The sequence below is a fragment of the Delphinapterus leucas genome, chromosome 18, assembly GCF_059928025.1.
Source record: "Delphinapterus leucas isolate spDelLeu-1000000601 "Yukka" chromosome 18, BTC_Dleu_Yukka2, whole genome shotgun sequence".
In the NCBI taxonomy this organism is placed as follows: Eukaryota; Metazoa; Chordata; class Mammalia; order Artiodactyla; family Monodontidae; genus Delphinapterus; species Delphinapterus leucas.
In genome coordinates, this window is record NC_143146.1 from 7909825 (window position 1) to 7915249 (window position 5425).

Below are 5425 nucleotides of genomic sequence, written 5' to 3' on the forward strand. Positions count from 1 at the left end.
TTCATTCTCCTAATCATTTCTTTTTTTCAAGCCTTTCATTTAAGTAATAAAGAATCTGGGCCAGTCTGAAGGAGGGCATACTTTTCTCCCTTACTCACTTTATTTTGAGGATTAACAAGATTTATGGACGGGTGCTTATTCGGTGGGGCTTTGGGGCTGTTTTATTTTACTGTAGTCATTCTAGCCTTCCGTTGTCTCTGCTCTTCCTCATGAATTGAACTTTTTACCTCCAAGAGTCCATATGCTCGCTCAGTGGACCACAGAAAATGCCAAATGCTGCCTAATCGTATTTCTACCTTAAAACCGGTAACCGGTTATTTTCATTTCAAACTTTATGGCCAGTGCGAAAGCTCAGGAAAGGAAAGAAGCACTGTATGCTAAGAACACACGAAGTCTCATTAATAATTTAAACTAAACAGAAATAGAAAAAGGTTGCGGGTGTTCCCAAACCTTAAATGCACTTTATTTTTCTAAATTTTATTTTGAAAAAATATTCTCTGGCTTCTTGTAAATCTACAACCTAATAGATCGGGCATTTTGCTAATGTGCAACATTCTTGCAAACGATGCTCAAAAACATCAATGAACATGAACTCAAGTCCTACATTTACTGTGAAGCTTTTATTGCATGGTGTTTCCAAAGTAAATCCACTGAAGAAAATACTAACTTCCTAGATTGCTCTGTTCTTCATTTGCTCACATTTTGTCCCCTGTTAAGGCTCCACCTTTAAGAAAATTAAGAATGATAATATGTACTATTCTATGTAGGAACTTTAGTCGGAGTTCCTACTAAATGATGATATATATTGGCACTGACTTGCTCGTTTGATCATAAAAATCTGACCTGTCATCTTTGACCCAAATATTTGTAAATATTATGCTTCTGGGATTATTACTGTGGCGTGCAAAGAGCAAATCCAGAGCAAAGAGAACTCAAACCTGGGAGCCTTTGGTGGAAGTCATTTGACGGCCTTATCGGCAAAGCAAAAATTTTACCAGCACCCTCCTTTATTTGTCTGTTTCCAGTGCTTTTTACGCAAGGGATGATTTTGAATTTGCTGATTTGCAGCATCTCTTAGTGTGCGGTGTCTTTTTTAAAAGCTATTTTTAAAACCTTTTATAGTAACAGAAGGGCCAAATTTCCCCATCTCTATAGATGTGTCCTTATAAAAATAAAACTCCCTTGGAAAATGTACAGTAGGCTTAATCCTAAATTAAGGTAGTTGCTGAAATGCTATTACTTAACCCCTAGGCGTACATGATTTCTAAAGAAACAAATTCCGCGTTTAATTAACTCTGAAATCCTCCTGTAAAGGGAACTTATGCGTTGTGTGTAAAGTTCAAGGCAGGATGCATTTAGAGGAGAAAACCGCTTGGAGGGCTGGCTGTCCTACAGCATCCCGCCTGCCCTATCTGAGGCGGACAGATTCCACACATGGCTACATGTTCTAAATTAGGGAGTGCAGGGGCTCATCTAGAGTGCACAGATTAAAATTTTCAGTAGACCTAAAAATGTCTCGAAGGCATGAATGAGCCTGTCACTTTTTCTCTGCCTCTCCAGCAAATGATGGATTCACTTTATCCCCACCATCTAACCCACGAGATCTGCCAGCTTTCAGCCGTTATTCTTTGGCCCCAGTCATGCTGAAATACACAGGTTGCCTTTAAATAAATCTGCTTTTATGGAGCAAAGCGCTGTGAAACAGAGCTGATTAGGGTCTGACACATCGAATTAGACCGGGCTATAAAGTTGCCTGATGACTCTATTGTTTCAGGGGACCTGGTTCTAGCTTTCCCATTCTTTCTAACCACACGTGGAACTTTGTTTCATTTTAATTTAAGGGAGAAAACTTTTGCAAGAGTGAAATTACCATGATTGCAATCATAAATATTTGATTTCTAAACATATTGGATGCAGTTTTTTTTCTTGGCACCTTGAAACCCAGGTTCTTGCCAACTAGACACTAAACAAATCAGCTAAGAAACATGAAAAATTACCATTGGAGGGTGTTTTAAAATATTATTGTGTGAGAAATAGCAAGGCAAATGACCAATAAAGTATACAATATGTGTGAAACGTTCTGAAGTATTTTTTCAATAAAACCACCTTTGTAAATATAACTAAGACTATTGTTTAGTATCTGTCACAGATGAAAACTATTTTAAAAAACTACTAATCATTTTATAAGAGGATGATTGCTATCATATTAGCATAAATTCTCATATACTTCCTGGATCCATTCATGTGTGTATATACATTTACCCATCAAGAGAAATCCAGGACATTTATCAGGAATTTACTCAAAGTTTTGAGCAAATATTCCCCCAAAGATGCTTACCTTTAAATACATCATTATTGCTTTTTATGCAAATGTGTTATACTTTCTTTTTCCGACTCTAGAGAATTTTCTAAGGTTACTCTCATGTTTTTATCTGGAATCCTGAAACTAATACCTTTTCAGCAGTCTTATTTGCTTGAGATAGTAACTCACCTTAGGAAGAGGATAATATAAAGAATACTAGTTAGGAAGTAATGGGTTTTTAAGCCATCGGTTAGTTGCATGTAGCATCTTTTTGCATCTCAGTTCAACAGGTTGAAGTTTAGATTGCAGAGGAGAGATGGATTTGATATGAGATCAAGTTTTATGTAAGCAGAGTTCCCTGGCCCTGACCTCCTCCCTCAAAATGCCAGTGTTAATCTCTCTGCAGCCTGTGTGGCCCACAAGCCACCAGTCTGTGGTGTACCCACAGGAGGGACCCTCTGTTCTGAGTTCTATTTGCCACCTTCCCAGGGCAGGTGACAGAAGTAGCTGATCTTAGACATTTTTCAGATATTTGAGTGATGTGCTAATGCCAAACAGAATGTAACATACAAAAACAATTGTTCATGAAATTGTCAGTTTTCCTTGACGTCTTTTGTAGCTTTTCAAGTTCAGACAGTTCAGGGAGGGTTTGGGATTGTTCCAGATTTCTAAAATTTGAAAAAAAAGATTGAACAAAACCTGTGTTTTATCGTTAGTACTTAGAGATTCTTACAATTGATAACCTCGGCCTGGACTAGTCTGATGGTCACTGTGAAATGTCAGTGTGATAGAATAACTTAACCTCAAAAACCAGATTGCTCTTTCTATTACGTGTACGTCACAGACCACATGTGTGTGGGTTGGTTTGGGGTTTTCTTCCTCTGCATAATGTCTGATACTGCAGGAAAGAAAGAATGTTTTTTCTTAGCACTTCTAGATGTGGTCAGGGCACTCAGGATCGCCCAAAATCTTTATATGGTGTACATGGATAGGAAAAAACAAGTTCTCATAACTTGTTGTTATGATTTCATTACTTTTGTTGTTACATTTATAATAGAAACTTGGGTTGAGGAGACCCTCAGGGGCTTCCCAGAGGGTAGGGCTTGAGTAATGTGTTTCCTGAGCTGGAGTTCAGAGGATCCAGGAATCAGGAGCTTTGGCTGACTTGATGATCTATCTCTTTGATGACTACATCTGCTGGTCCTTTCTGATTCTGCTATCATGAGAGGCAAGAGGGCATTTCTGGAACCTTGCATTTGCATCTGAACTTGTTTTTTTCTTGATACATTTAAAAATTACTCCACACATGATCATACATATGCATGCCTACCCACAGTTACACATCTCAGACTGTAAATTCCACCAGTGATAACAGTAGATGGTTATGAAACACAGCTACAGTTGTGAAGTCATTTTTGGTTAATTCTCAGATTAGATAGAACTGTTACTTTAAATTAAATCTTGAAATAATTTACCTAAGGTCATTTTCACTCAATATGTTAATAAAACCAGTTATCTTTTCCCAACGTATTTCAGTTAAACAAAATACATGGGATTAAAGTACTATATGGAGAAAGTCTCCTTAAATTCATCTGAATGAATTTAATAAAATACCCAAATATCAAAAAAGTGGGAGAATACTGTCCTCGAACAAGCTGAAACTAAGCAGTAATAATAACAATAAAAATCTTACCAAATAAGAAATTTGTCAGTTACAAAACCATTTTCTCTTAGCATCTATATAGGTTTTATAATTCTTTATGCACTTAAATAATACTTGGGATATTAGAAGAAAAAAATCTCTAACTTCAAGAGTTTTACATATGGACATAATTCTCTTAAAATAATTTTTCTCCTGCAATGCCTACCAAATGTTACATATTAGCTACAAGCAAAATAGATGGAACAGTAATTATAGGCATTTTGGCCTCTGTATATTTACATTTCCATTATTGTAGTTGAACAGTTTAACACTTGAGTAAAATTCATTCTATATTGTTAAGAAAAATTATATTTCCATAATTAAAAGAAGGTTAATTATATATTAGCTGGAACACCTAAAGTTACATATATTTAAACATATAGTATTTACACACAAATGGTAAGAGGTAAAATAAAGATAATAAAATACAGAAATATCATTATAATTGATTCAAGTTGCAATATGACAGTATTTTTCTAGATTAATATGTAAATGATTCAATGATTGAAATATGTTTATTTCTCAGAATTTATAAATTTTCACATGTACATATTGCAATTTAAAGCATTGATATAAATCTTTTTATTTATGAGTTTCTAAATTGGCAAGCATTTGCCCTATTATTTTGTGATACTTTATTGTAACACTGCCTTATGATTTTCATTGTCAGAATGACATATTGAAGTAAATGTGATTTGAAATAGGCAATTCAAATGAGGTGGAATAAGTGCTGCTAATATCTAATGTTTGAAAATACTAGCTTGTCAATATAAAAGGGAAAAAAATTACCATTGTTTTAAGTCAAGTTTTGTTGATGTAGAAATATTGATTTTTTTTTTTTTAATTCTTTCACACTCTTAATGGAATTCTATTCAGATTTACATCAGGGTTTTATTTTATTTTACCTTTATTTTTAGGGGTGCAAATAACAAAAGGAAATAACAAAACAAGGAAAACTATTACCTCTGTCTTGTCTAAACTGAGTACAAATCCTAGTGCAGACAGCGAGTAGGGAAGTTGGGTATAGGAATCTGACAGTCATGCACTAGGGCTCTGCTATTTTTGTGCATTTGAAAGTCAGGGTTTGGATGCTCTCTGCAGTCATGGGATAAGTTAGCTGTGGGAGGGAATGCACATATAGGGAAGAGGGGTGAGGAAGAGGCCTTAGGACACTTCTCTAGCCAGTAACTGATAAAGTAGAAAAAAAATACCAACAAAGGAAATGGGAGTGCATTACTAGTAGTCACTAGTGAAATGTCAAGAAAGCTGAGAAAAGAAACTTTTATGAAAAAGAGGATGCTTAACACTGCTAAGATGTAATGTAACCTGAAGAGAGAAAATTGATCTTCAGGTTTGGCAGACTTTATACGAGAAGTCTCTGGAATGGTGACACAGAAAGTCTGACCAGAGAAGGGTGAGGA